The following is a 15,480-nucleotide window of genomic DNA, read 5'->3' as shown; positions in this document are numbered from 1 at the left end:
GTAAGGATTGTTAGTCCCTTGTATTCTTACTTGCTCTAGTTGTTTAAACTGCCATCTAAGCTCTACCTTGAGAGTGCATGGGTAGATGACGCCATCACTTTGTAATAGTGTGCTAATCTAAAGTTTTTGATTTGCCAGTAATCTACTTTGCATCGTATCTCTCTCTACTATCCCTGCTACTAGATCCTTATTGTATTTCGCATTTCTTACACTACTCGCTTTTCATTCTTCCAATCTTCTTTGGCCAGCCAATCTGGTTTGTTCCACCCATGCTTCATTGCTTTTTGCACTTCAAAACACTTGTGCTTGCAGTATTCGCACATCCGCACCTTCATCAGACCTTCATCGAAGTGCTCATCCTGACTTGACACAGGAAAATTGTCATGTAGCATGCTAATGACTCTGTCTTTTAATTCATTTGGCACTTCACTCTAGGTGTTTAGTATGTAGTGTTGAAACACCTGAGAGTGAAGTCCACGCATGTGTGAGATCACCTTCTTGTTGTCTTCATCCAAGATGATGCCGTCACTGATGTCGATCGAGTATGGTAAGCCCTCTCGCCTGTGGCGTGTGAACATGGGTGTCTTGACAGGGGTCTCGAATGGAATCTTGATGGGGGTACGGACGATAGGTGTCTCCACTAGAGTCTGGGCCCCGAAGCAAGGAGTGTCGACTAGAGTGACTCTCGGAGGAGCAGCGAGTGGTGTGTAGCTAGGAATGATTGATAGCCACGCAAAACCTGGAGTAGATGGCAATGTCATGGCTACTGTGGGGGCGGGCAAAGAAGGGGAAGGTAAAGAGCCTCGTCGACTCCGAGGCGGTGTCGAAGCATTAGCAGAGCCATCTCCACAGCAACCGCCACCACCACCACTAGAACGTCGGTGCCTAGAAGAGTGTGTAGATCGTCTCGTTGACAGTGAACTCTCTGAGCGCACTGAATGCTCCAAAAGATAGGGAGACGCTGTCGAAAAATTTGCGGTCTTGCCAGGAAAGCACCGGGCTTATGCTGTGAGAGTTTGTGAGAGAACTCAACAAAAACTATATGAAGGAGTTAAACCATAGATGCCATGAAGACTAGGGTTTGGAAAGAAGTGCAATCAAAGAAGACTCACTCTTTCTCTCTTGCACTCACACACACAAAGAAAGAACGCAAAAGAGAATGTCAAAACAATACGAAGATGAAAACATCAAGGCTATGGTCATATCGTATCATGGGTAATATGAAAGGGTTAATGGATGAGTTAATGGCATTCAATCTTGGCTGACCAAATAGGCTACGAATTGTTCTTTGGAATTGTAGTTTTGTGCTTACCATAATATATATATTTTGTCTAGTGATTGGGATTAATTTTGTGTACAAATCCTCTTGGTTCATAGCAAGATAACTACGCTTACATCAAAAGAAAAATTATAGTCTATGAGAGGTAGTATGATGGGATCCGGTGATAGAAGTATTTCATTGAGTCTTTCAGGGCCAAAGAGAAACACTATACGTTGTTGAAAGTGTATTTTACGGCTAATCCATACGTTAATTCTAATAGATCGTACAGAGTGAAAGCGATAGAAATGATCATCATATGGGTTATTCATCTAGGATAGTATGTGAGAAATGTAGATATGAGAGAAGTGAAGAGATGAGAAGTTTCCCTCCCAAGCCCTATTCTTGCCCGTAGGCAATAAGGATACTGCGGGGAGAGATGTACCTATAGCAAAGAGAACTTAGAATTTCCAAAGAGGATGAATTACTAAGAATGAGAGAGATAGGTTTGCTTAAGGAGATGAGATTAGATACATATATATATGTTGGATTAGAGATGAAAAAGAAAACAACAAGAAATCAAGAAAACATCAATGTAGAACACATCTTACTTGACAAACCCTTCGGCACCATTATTGATGGAGAGAGAAGAAGAGTGGATAATTCCACTTTGATTGATACACCAAGTGCAAGACCTTCTTTGATTAGAGTTGATCTTCCAAAGATAGCATACAAGAATGACTAGTCTTCCTCTAAGAAAGTGTAGGCTTGGGCTTATGTTAATGGCTAAGTACAATTAGGCATTACTACTCACTCCCTCAAGAATTCCTCTCATCAATGGCTTGAATGCCTGAGAGTTCCTTCCAAGGAAGAAGAGGTCCCCTTTTATAGGTGAAGGGAACCCCCAAGGGTTTACACAAGAAGAGAGGAGCCAGTATGAATAGGAATTGGAAAAGTTGAAAATGAGATGTCCCTGCATGATGTGGGCAGACTCGGGTCCAGTATTTTGATCATATCTCCTCAACCGTGGCTCCAAATAAAAAAGTAAAAATATGGGCAGAAACTTCAGCTTATAAGCTACGATTTTCATTTTAAAATCATTTTCCAATTCGAATTGGAACCTTGTGTAAAAAATTCATCAAAATAGGGTCCATTTCTGGCAGCAAAAGTCTTCCCGTGGTCCCCTTAGCCTAGACTTTCATTTAGTTCCAAAGAACACCTCATGCCATATGAAAGCATGACATTTCTCCTTGATAAATTTTTGTAATCATGCTTGCAATAATGCATTAAAATAAGTGTATCTTTGAAATCATGCCACCTAGTGTCCCACTAGGATTTGATTCCTTCCTAGTAGCTATTTAAAAAGAAATATAAGAAAAATATAAAAAATACATAGAATATATATATATTGGAGTTTACCCTAGATATAGGATCTAGCTAGGGTGTGAGATGATAATGAGATAGTAGAAATAAAGAATCAATGCTTTTTGCCCCAAGTTAAAGAGGCGGAGCTATTGATGCTTTTCCCATAGTATTTTCTAATGGTAAAGTAAGGATATGTTACCCTTGAGAAAAATAATAGGATGAGATAGAAGGCTTATTATTATACTTAAATATGCATATGTACACTATAGGAAATATAATTATGTATCTAAAAAAATACAAGATAACTCTTGTAGCATGCGTTCCCACTATGTACGTGTCACAACACGACAACGCTGAAGGAGTGCAACGACACAACGGTGCTTTAAAGTGATGATTCTCCTTGTACCACCTCCTCTGTTGGGGTGACAAGGAAGAAAGAAACTGATTATCATCGATACCTGCATTAAACACACAAACATTGAATCTTAATGATGAATGGAGAAGAAAATTTTCTCAAGTTATAATTTGATTAAACACAATTTAAATTTCTCAAGTATGCATATAGACAAGAATGGACAAAACTCCACGTGAATACAATATATATTATAAAAAGAAAATTGCTCAAATACAATGTTTATGGCTTTAAGAGGTCTCTCTCTCATCCTCGCATAACTCAACATAACTCCCTATGTCTATATTGAGCTCTCTGTTTAGGCAGATGTCCTCCCTTTCTTTTTGTAGATCCTCTGCATGCATCCCATAGAGAGTAGCAGTTCCAAGCTTGTCTTGTACCACCTCAGTGGCTTTCGACTCAGCATCCTCTCCACTCTCCTCCACTGATGCTGTTGTGATTGGCACATGGTAGCCCTTATACGTCCGTGCACTACGAGAGGCTACCTCTATGACATACCACCACTTTGATGCAGACTTTGTAGGATGAAATACAACCTACAAGAGCCACATAACTTACATGAGTGCTTCTAGACCACCAGTCCTCTAAAATTGGATGTTCACAGACTTACTTGTTCACAATGCTCGGGTAGTACGAAATTGTCTCTTAGGTCGGTCCATTTTTTAGTTGAATCCACCTCAAGGAAACCCAACTGCTTTGCATACTGTATCATTGCGACCTTCCATGTTATCTTGAACCATTACATGTCAAACAAATCCACAAAACATCCTCTATAATTGATCCTTAGAATCTCTTGTAACGTACCGAAGTAAGTGAGTTCGGCCACCACAGGATCTGCATCAAAGGACCGTGGTCGACTAAACTATTCAAATATTTCCATGATTCCACAATCTTGTGTAAAATGTTTTTTGTCCATCCGTTCCACTCTAAAATGTTGACCTTTACACCATGTTGTCGTGTATGACTTATACTACAATCAACAAAGATTATGAGTGGTAATCCAAAAATCAAGAAGACCCGAGTCGTACATTGAAAACTTACCTTGGTCGCGCAACCCCAAGAGTACTCCCACTCCTCCTCAGTCACTTGTTCGCTGCATTGTTGTGCGCTTTTCAATTCGCTGTGCAACCATCTTAAGCTCATGAATATTGGTAGGCTCTCAAGACCGGTGGTTGTCTTCCCCATCTCCACTAGATTTGTACCCTTTGTCGCTCTTGCTTTGCATCCTCGTATTGTAAAATCCACTTTTGCATCACTGGATTGTGAAGCATGCAAAATCGATTGATTTTAGCCTCTAGATCTTCTGTCATTTTTTTCTCAACACCAAGATTGCACATGACCATCCTAGATATGCGCTCATCATCTATGGTTTTCTATAGCGTGTCTCGAGCTTTATCAAATTCATCTAGCCACTCTCCAATGTAAACTAGGGACTTTGATACCAGCCAGCCTTCTGCCATGCTACCCTCCGGACGTGACTTCTGACGCACATATCCCTTGAGCATTTTCATGAAAGGTTCTAAAAAGAACATCCATCTGGAATGCACTGTGCCAACTATTTCCACGTCATCAACTATGTGAACAAGAAGATGCACTTAAATGGTTAGTGTGATAGTAGGAAAGTGTTTCTCAACATGCATACAACCTTTCTGGAGTTTAGTTTGGTGGATGGTATGGAATCTACATGGATCTCCTTTTGTGAGATCCATTGCACCAACTTCGAAAGTTTGTAGATTGTGCTTTAGGGAGTTTTACCGATCCATTAAGTGTTGTCTATGGTCAATATTGCTCCATACAATCCACATTTCTAAGGTCAATTCTGGCCCCCAAAGTATCCTTCTTGCCGATCTAATCTAATCTTAAATCTAACACAAACTTAAATCTAATATAATCTTAAATCTAACCTAAACATAAATGTAATCTAACGTAAATTAAATTTAAATGTAATCTAACTTAAATCTTAAATCTAACATAGACCTAAATCCAATCTAACATAATCTTAAGTCTAACCTAATCTTAAATCTAAACTAAACATAAATGTAATCTAGCCTAATCTTAAATTTAACTTAAATCTAACCCAACCGTAAATCTTAATATAACATTTCCTTTCATATTTTCTCTACTTTTTTTATTTATCTCTCTCTCTCTTTGTTTTCCCCCTTTATCTCTCTCTCGCTCTCTCTTTGTTTTCTCCTCTCTCTCTCTCTCTCTCTCTCTCTCTCTCTTTCTCCTCTTATCTCTCTCGCTCTCTCTCTCTCTCTCTCTCTCTCTCTCTCTCTCCCTCTCACAATGTGTATGAGTATGCATACTCTATTGATGCATGTGTGTACATTCAATGTGTGTGTGTGTATATGTGTTTTTTGTTCATGCATGTGTGTACATTCTCTCTCTTTCTCTCTCTCTCTCTCTCTCTCTCTCAAAGACACAATGTGTGTGTGTGTGTGTGTGTGTGTGTGTGTGTGAGTGAGAGAGAGAGAGAGGGAGAGAGAGAAAGAGGGGAAGGGAACATGAGAGGGAGAAGTGGGCAAGCGCATACCTACCTCTCCTTACTCTCCTTGTGTGTGTGTGTGTGTGTGTGTGTGTGTGGTGGGGGGGGGGAGGGAGAGAGAGAGGCGGGCATATACCTGTTTCGCTAGAGCACCAAAACTCAAATCTGAGATCTGAGTTTTTTGGCGCTCTCGGTTTATTCTTTTACCCCTCTCGATGTCGCTATAGTTGTTGCTATGAGCGTCGCTATTTAAGAAGTAGTATAGAGATGCTCATAGCAACGACCATAGCGACGCCGTGGATTATCACATTGAGCGTCGCACTGTTAGCATCGCTAATATGAAGAACCTCTTGTAGTGTTTGTACACTAAGAAATATACGGTCTATTGTGTGCCTTGATATTCTTCATCTTCTCCAAGCTGTGTGTATTTCTCTACAACCCTATTTTTAACAATTGGTGTGAGAGCAGCTTGCATCCTCTTGGGCATAATCATTAGCATTACCCGCCTGCTCACTTTCTCCAATTTGGGTGAGCTTTAGTGAGTGTCAGCATGTCAAAAAATACTTCGGGATAGCTTGTGGATTTTGATCTACTTAGAATGTTCATTTGGGCTCATTTTGGCCTCCATTTCCACTGCATGCAGTACTACACATGTAATTTTGTCCTTTTGTGCAAAATTTCTATCAGTGCAATTTTTTGCTAAACATGGTTCCTACAATCTTCTTTGGGTTGTGCTATATAGCACGTGCTAGTCCTTCTTTGTTTATCATCTTTTTTGAAAGTTCTCACATCAGGTGTAGGCACTTACCATGGCTGGCCACAACACAAATGTATTCAAAATGTTTTTTGCTGAGAAAAAACTGGATGGGGACAATCATTATGAAGAGGATGGGGTGTAGGAGGGACTCTTTATTTTTCATAAGCTTATGGAGTTGATTAATATTTTGATGAATAGATATATGCCATGTGTGCAACAAGAATGGTGGGTGTGTAAGAGATGTGTAAGAGTGGTCAAAGGATGCACTTTTCTCCCCAAAAAGGAGGTGGACAATTTTAAGATTTTTAGCCTTTCATAACTCCTACATATGATCTCCGATTTGAGCAGAGATCATAAATTTGCAATCTACGTGTCGAGCTCTTTCCATAGATATGCTACATGCTAGACTTTAAATTCCATTTTGAGGGGAAAATTTGAATTCAAATAAAATAGCCGTTTTTCTTGTTTGAATTGAAAAGTTGTCCTTTGATTACTTTCTTAAAACTAAAGGTTTGACTTTCTTAAACTGCCAAATAAAGAGGCCCACCTAGACCCCATTCTCTTCCTAATGTACCCAATGTGGGCTTACATTATGCAACATGTGCTTATGTCAAAGGGCATTTGGAGTCTTTTGCAGGTCATTAATGTACGATCAGATTTTGTGGATATAGGCTCCGTTGAGGATGTTGTAGGTTTTGGTGGAAGAACTATTGCTGCTAGAACTGTCTTACCTACGACAGAGCAGTCTTGTTGGGATATTAAAGATATGCACGCTCATGCATTGATTATGTTATTTGTGAAGTGCACTATTACTCCTCACCTTTGTTCAGCTAAATCAATTAAACAAGCTTGGGATATTCCGGTTGGCCTTTATGCAAGTCACATGATGAGGCTAAAATTTCATTGTTGTGTAAAGAGCCGAATTTTTGATAGTTTGAGGAAGTTTACGTAACGTAGCCTCACAATTTTATCAAGAAAGGATAGAAGATGAAATGTGCAAATGGAAGAAATCTTTGTATAAGTTGAAGTAGTCTTCTCATCCTTGGTATGAGAAAGCTGCCACTCATTTGATTAAACGAGGATTTTGTAACAATCCAACAAAAAGCACTTTGTATGTAAAGCGTAAGGGTGATATATTCTCACCATTGTTCTATATGTGGATGATTCGTTGATTATTAGCCCGGATGAGACACACATTGCTAAATTCAAGACTGATTTGAATGCTACTTTTTCAAGACAAAAGACTTGGGGCTTTTGCATCATTACTTGGTCATATAGTTTAAGTAGTGTGACGGTAATATTGCCTTATGTCCGAAACGCTACATAAAAACATTACTATGTAAGTTTGGAATTGATTGCAAACCGTACTCCCATGGAACCAGGTTTGAAATTGAGTCTTCATGATGTTGGTCATCCTGTTGATGTCACTCTTTACCGGATTGTTGTTGGATGCCTTATTTATGTATGCAATACGAGGCCCAATATTCAGTTTGCAGTCTCATAGATCAGTAGATTCATGCATAGGCTAGGGTCTAAGCATTAGCAGATTGTCAAGAGAATTTTTTGCTACTTGATGTTACCATATACATGTGGTAGTGATGTGTGTGAACACACTAGGACCAGCGTGGCATTTTTTCTCTCTTTAGGAGGTTTTTTCCCCCATGAATTGTATATACGCCCATCACTGATCTAGGGCTATCTATCTTTCCATTGCACACTAATTAATGCACTCTCTATTGTGTGCCTTGAGATTTCTTCATCTTCTCGAAACTGTGTGTGTTTTCCTACAACCCTAATTCCAACACTTAGTATCAAAGAAGGTTGCATCCTCCTGGGCTTAGTCTCCAGCAGCTCCAGCACATGCCTGCTTTCTTCGATTTCATGATCTTTGGCGAGCGTTTGCAGGTCGACAAAAAATTTAGACAAGCTCGTAGAGCTAAGTCTACTCAAATTTCCAATTTGGGCTCATTTCGGCCTTCGTTTCCACTACAGGCAGTACTGCACACGCTATTTTGTCAATTTGTGCAATTTTTTTATCATTTCCATTTTCTAAATAACAGGTGCCTTACAATCTTCTACGGTTTGTGCTATATAACACGCGTTGTTCTCGCTTTGTTTCTCCTCTTTTCGAGAAATTTTCACATCAGGTGCAGCATTTACCATGGCTGACAACAACACAAATGTATTCAAGATGTTTGCTGTTGAGTTCAGATTGGATGGGATAATTACCCTATGTGGGCTTACATGATGCAACATGTTCTTGTGCCAAAGGGCGTTTGGAATATTGTGCAGGGCATTGATGTACGCCCTAGATCTAAGGATGTAGACGATGTTGAGAATGTTGCATGTCTTGCTGCACAGATTGTTGTTGTAAGAATTGTTTTGCCTACGGTAGAACAAGCTCGTTGGGATGTAAAGGATGCACAGGCTCATGCATTGATTGTGTTGTTTGTGAAGCACACCATTACTCCTCACATTCGTTCCATGAAATCTACAAAATAGGCTTGGGATATTTTGGCTGGTCTTTATGCAAGCCGCAATGAGGAAAAAATTGCTTTGCTACGTAAAGAGCTGGACTCAAAGATTATGCATGGGGAAGATGATATGGACACTTTCCTTGCTAGTGTCAAGGATATCAATGAGAAACGTATTTCTGCGGGTGAAGTCATTTCAGACAGTTCCCTTGTGCAAATTTTTCTTGATGCCTTGCCAAATTCTTACCAGACCTTTGCTAGTACTTGGAGATTTATGACCCAAGGAAATCCTCAAGTTGTCAAGTTTGATGCATTATGCACATTGCTGATGCAATTGTCACTTTCCAGAAAGAACATGAATAGACAGCGTGCAATTGAACAGGCTTTTATTGCTTCTCAAAGAAAGGGTGGTTACAGCAATGCAGCCACTTCTTATGGTTCTGTTGCGAGTGGCAGAACTTTTGTTCCCAATGCTTCTGTTGGTAGCACTTTGTCTGGCAATTCTGGTGATAAGGGCAGAAACAAGATGCGTCGCCATTATTATAAAGCTAATGATCACTTGATCAAGCAGCGTCCTAAGTTGAAGGCCAAAGAGGCTAAGAAGAAAGAGGGTAGTTCCATTGCAAATGTTGGTTCCACTATAAATGCAGCCATTGTTGAGTCTTCTGTGAAAGGAGACTGTGATGCTAATGTTGATGCAGAATGGGTTTTTAGTGCAGAGTGCACTTACAATCCTGTTGTCCATGATGCATGCATGTCAGTTGCTGCAGATTCACATGTGTGGTATTTCGTCAGTGGTTCTACAAAGCACATTACCTCACATCGTGAATTGTTCACCTCTCTTGAGTCTGCCCCTCATGGGAATTTAGTCACTTGTTCCAACAATGTCTCTTCTCCGGTTTAGGGAGTTGGCAAGATTGTGCTTATTGCTAACAAATGGCAGTTCTTTCACTTGTTGATGCACTTTATGTACCTGGGATCAAGAAGAATCTTTTGTCTATATATGCACTTGCTAGACTTGGACTTGTAATCAAATTTGTGGATAACAGATATATAGTTCATGATCTCAGTTTTGGTGATGAAATTGTTGCATCATCTGGCCTTTTGTGCCATGGGCTGTATAAGCTCACTTTGTATGACAAGTGTGGATAAAATTTAGCAATGCAGTTGCAAGTTCAAGGGTTGTTCTGGATGCAAAACTGTGACATGCACATTTTGGGCATCTGAATTTTGCCAGTTTGCTACATTTGTAGAAATCTATTATGGTTGCTTCTTTGCCGCCTCTTGAAGCACCTGTCAAACATGTTTGTGAAGGCTGTATTTTGGGTAAAATGCAACATTCAAAGTTTTCAAAGGATGGTTCAGTTAGGGCCACATGCAGGTTGTAGCTTGTGCATAGTGATGTTTGTGGGCCCATGCAAACTCTGTCCTTGGGAAATTACCTATACTTCGTGACTTTCATTGATGATTACTCCAGGCATGCATGGGTATTTCCGCTTAAAGTGAGTTCTGAAGTTTTTATGTACTTCAAACAATTTCTGGCTATGGCTGAAAATGTCTCAAATTGTACTATGGGCACCCTCCATTCCGATCAAGGGGGGAATATATGTCTCATGAATTTAATGCATTTCTAGCTAGTCGTGGGATAAAACACCAATGTACAATTCCTTATACGCCTCAGCAAAATGGTGTAGCTGAGAGTAAAAACAGGTCACTTAGGAACAGGTCACAATGCATTCTTTTTGGCTTGAGGCCATCATGTGTGCCACTTATGTACTTGATAGGTGTCCTACAAAATATTTGTTGTCTATTACTCCATATGAAGCATGGCATGATACAAAGCCTTCTATTGAGCACATGCGTGCCACAAACACAACACAAAAAATTGGATGATAAGGTTGTCAAATGTATTTCTGTTGGTTATAGTGATGAAATCAAAGGTTATAGGTTGTATCATCCGCAAACAAAGCGTATTCTGGTTTCACAAGATGTACTATTTGTGGAAGATTATGTTTAGCCCTTGCTATCATGTACTAGAGACAATAATGTAAGCTCACAGGACATTTATGACACTTTGTTGCCTCTTTTCAATGGTGGAAGTTCGAATTTAAATTCCAATGAAGCAAACGTACAACCTATGGCGGTTTCCAAAAATGTTACAGATCAGCCTATTACTGCTGCAGATGTACATGATGTACTTGATGAGGAAAGGGATGAAAACGAGTAGGCTAGAGGTATGACAAAATGGCAGGTGCATACATTGAGTGATAGTAAATTGAATGCACCTTCGTCTAGCGTACTCGTTTAGGCTCTTGCCATGCATCTTATGCATCAGATTGTTATGCTTTAGCTGTTCTAGCTTACATGATGTTGAGGAACCTCTCTCTTCTGATGAACCACAGAATTCAAAAAATTGGATGGCTGCCATGCAATCAGAATATGCTTCACTTATAGAGAATGACACATGGACTTTATGTGATTTGCCTCCTGGCAAAAAGGCCATTGGTACAAAGTGGGTTTACAAACGCAAACTGGATGGTGTTGATCGCCATAAAACTCGACTTGTTGCAAAAGGCTATGTGTAGCAAAAAGTCATAGATTATAAAGTAACTTTTTCTCCCACTTGTCGTATGACTACTATTCATTTTCTATGTGCATTGGCAGCTCATTTTTGTTGGGATATACTTCAATCAGACATTGTTACTACTTTCTTGAATGGTGAAATATTTGAGGAAGTTTATGTAACGTAGCCTCGCAGTTTTGTCATGAAAGGACAAGAGGACAAAGTGTGCGGATGTAAGAAGGCTTTGTATGGGTTGAACCAATCTCCTCGTGCTTGGTATGAGAAAGATGACACTTGTTTGGTCAAACGAGGCTTTTGTAACAGTCCAACAGAAAGCACATTGTATGTAAATCATGAGGGTGATGTACTTCTCATTGTGGTTATTTGTGTAGATGATTTGTTGATTATTGGACCACATGAGATACATATTGTTGAATTTAAGACTGATTTGAATGCTAATTTTAAGATGAAAGATTTGGGGATGTTGCATCATTACTTCCTATACAGTTTAAGTAGTGTGATGGTGGTATTGTCTTGTCTCAGAAAAGTTACATAGAGACATTGCTATGTAAGTTTGGACTTGAGGATTGCAAACCTATTGCCACTCCCATGGAAACAGGTTTGAAATTGAGTTTTTTCATGATTTTGGTGATCCTGCTAATGTCATTATTTACCAAAATTCTGTTGGATGCCTCATTTATATATGCAACACGAGGCCAGATATTCAATTTGCAGTCTCACAGGTCAGCAGATTTATGCATAGCCCAGGGTCTAAGCATCGGCACGCTGTCAAGAGGATTTTCTGCTACCTTAGTGACGCTTTACATCTTGGCTTGTTTTATCCCAAGGGGGGTCATTGCTGCTAGACATACATGCTTTTTCGGACTCAGATTGGGCTGGTTGTTTTGACGCGCAATTGTCCACAAGTGGTTTTTGTTTCATGCTTGTAAGTTCATGTATATCATGGTTGAGCAAGAAGAAACCTATGGTGGCCACTTCTAGTTGTGAGGCTGAGTACAGGGTACTCTTCACAATTACAATTCAGTGTGTATCACTCAGACGCATTATGGCTGATTTGGGTGTTAGACAGGACACTGCCAACACTATCTACACTGACAGTCAAAGCGCATTGGTAGTTACAAGGAACCCAGTTTTTCATGCTCGCACAAAGCACATTGAGGTGCATTACCACTATGTCACAGAGAGTCTCTCAGGAGGAGAGATCATCTTGGCTTATGTGCCAGCATGGGACAACCTTGTAGATCTTTTCACAAAGGCATTGTCTCGTGAGAAGCTCGAAGCTTTCCGCAAAGCTTTGGGTTTACTCCCCTTTGTGGACTGATCATGTCTTCAGGGCATGGCACTACCCTTTACTCATGTGCCAGCTCTCGTTCACCGCATCACCATAGGGGAGATTTGTTACCATATACATGTGGTAGTGATGTGTGTGAACACACTAGGACCGCCGAGGCATTTTTTCCCTCTTTAGGAGGTTTTTTCCCCTGTGCATTGTATGTACGCCATCACTCTAGGGCTATCTATCTTTCCATTGCACACTAAGTAATACACTCTCTATTGTGTGCCTTGAGCTTCCTTCGTCTTCTCCAAGTTGTGTGTGTTTTCGTGCAACCCTAATTCCAACACTTGAGTGGCACTTTGTGTAACATTTAATGGCCTAAAAACTTATGTGTAGCGGAAATTAGCATGAACATAGTGGGCATTTCATTAGAATAGATTCCTAATGAGAATTACAAGAGTGCTTGGGTGGAGAGAGCAACAAAAAGCATAACACCTAGTTAGATAGCATCAACAATACTTTCAAAAGAGAGAGAAATTAAGCTATTGACAATAGTTGAGGACCGGATTTGCATGGAGCCAGTCCCCCCTCCAAAAGGCTTTCTATTATGGTTTCTCCCATCAAGAGAGACATTGTACAATACAATTATTTGTGTTCTCTCAAGACTAGCTAGTACAATGAAGATGAAAGCTTCATGCACTAAGCAAAACACTTAGCAAACACAACTTAAATTATCCCCGTTCTCAGACCCAAGACCTCACACACCTTCGAAGATGGTGAGAGCTAGCAGGGTATGAGAGTAGATTGAGAGGAAGAAGGAGTATCTTACGAGAAAGATGTACATCTCCTCACATAATCACTCATATTAGCATAGCTTTAGCTTAGTAATTAGCTTGGTAGAGGAGATGAGCATGAATTGAAGCTTGGCTCTTGGTTGGATTTGCATCCACAAGCCAAGAGTGTGTCGATGTAGGCTTCTATCTCACAAGCTTGGAGTAGGTGGGATGAGCTCTCCATTAAAGCTTGGGAAGAGATAGTCTTCTCTTTCTTCACACATGAGATTGTGTGAGTATGTGTGTGATAATGCCTTGCCAAAAATCAGCCCCCTCTCTCTCTTGGGCGAGCCCTCTTGCTATTTGCTCTTGGAGGCTCCCCATTGGACCTCCCCAAGTCAAAAGCCAATGGCTATTAAGCAGCATAAGTGATAGGCTTCTGACATGTGTCCCCCTTTCCCCTTTTGTGAGAGCTTAATCAATTAAACTTAATTGATTTAAATGAATTAAATCCCCATTGGACCTTTCCCCATTCTGACCAATAGGAATTAAGTAGCCCATTGGGCTGCTCAATTCCTATTGGACCCCTTCACGGGCTGTCCAATAGTCATCCAGGAGACTTAATTTTCATTGGTTCTTTTTATTAAGTGTTTTTAAATTAATTAAACTAGATTTAATCTAGCCTAATTCTCATTGGTCCACCTCCAAGGCCATCCAATAGAAATTGGGTACACCTTGTGGGCATCTGGCCTAGGGAGCTACCATGTGTCCCTAATTCCCTTTGTGTAAAGAGAGCCTCTAAGTGTGTGTGTGTGTGTGTGTGTGTGTGTGTGTGTGTGTGTGTGTGTGTGTGTGTGTGTGTGTGTGTGTGTGTGTGTGTGTGTGTGTGTGTGACTTTCTCTCTCATCCCCTACTCCCAAGGCTCGCCCCCTCCTACGTAGGGATGTACAAAGACTTTTTGGTCACACACAAAGCATCCAATTTCCCCTAGGGTTGACCTTTGGACACAACCTTTGAATTTTGGAACCTTAGCATTTTGGAAGTCTTAATGGGCTGAACCTTAGGGTCTTTTTAGCCCATTGTTGCACATGGCTCTTTTGCAGATGGCCCCCCCCTTTGGATCCCTATTTTCCCTCCTTTGGATCCCTACTGTGGCCGGTCTGCTAGCTTAACCAATATTCTAGCTTTTTCTCCCCTGGCACTTCCCCATATTAAATGATCAGTTTAACATGAGAAAATCATTTAGGAGAATTAGATATTGATTATTATGACACTTTGCATCTTGGCTTGTTTTTGTCACAGAAGGGGATCATTGTTGCCAGATTTTTATGCTTTTTTGAACTAAAATTGGGTTGGTTGCTATGACACTCAAGTGTCCATGAGTGGTTTTTATTCTTTTTTTTGTCGAGGGGGGGGGGGGGGGGGGGGGGCGAGGGGCACCAAATGTAAAACCTATATATTGTGTGCATTCAAGGACTATTTATAAAACCCTTGAATTGTGAGATATTCACTAATAAAAGAAACCTTTTCCTATATTCAATTCGTTAAAAAAAAATTCAAGATAATTTTTTCAACACCCTTCTGTATGTGAAAATGTGAGAAAATATAGAAAAAAAAAATCTCTACTATTGAACCCACATGATAGGCATATTTTTATTGTAGTGACCCACCCCAAGGTTTTGTTTCATGCTTGAAATTTCATGCATATCATGGTTGAGCAAGAAGCAACCAACTTCCAATTGTGAAGTTGAGTACATGGAAATCTTCACAGCTACGGTTGAGTGTATATGGCTCATACGCATTATGGATGATTTGGGTGTAGGACAGGACATTGTCAACATCATCTACACTAAGTCAAAGCGAATTTACAGTTGTGAGAAATCCAAATTTTCTTGCTTACACAAAGCACATTGAGGTGCATTATCAAGATGTCAGAGAGAGACTCTTACCACAAGAGATCAGCTTGGCTTATGTGCCAACATAGGACAACCTTGCAGGTCTTTTCACAAAGGCATTGTCTCGTGAGAAGTTTGAAGATTTCCACAAAGCTTTGGGATTACTCCCCTTTGTGGATTGACCATGTCCTTAGGGTA

Source organism: Adiantum capillus-veneris, chromosome 11 (assembly GCF_014529385.1).
Source record: "Adiantum capillus-veneris isolate H3 chromosome 11, ASM1452938v2, whole genome shotgun sequence".
NCBI lineage: Eukaryota > Viridiplantae > Streptophyta > Polypodiopsida > Polypodiales > Pteridaceae > Adiantum > Adiantum capillus-veneris.
This window is presented reverse-complemented; position numbering follows the sequence as displayed.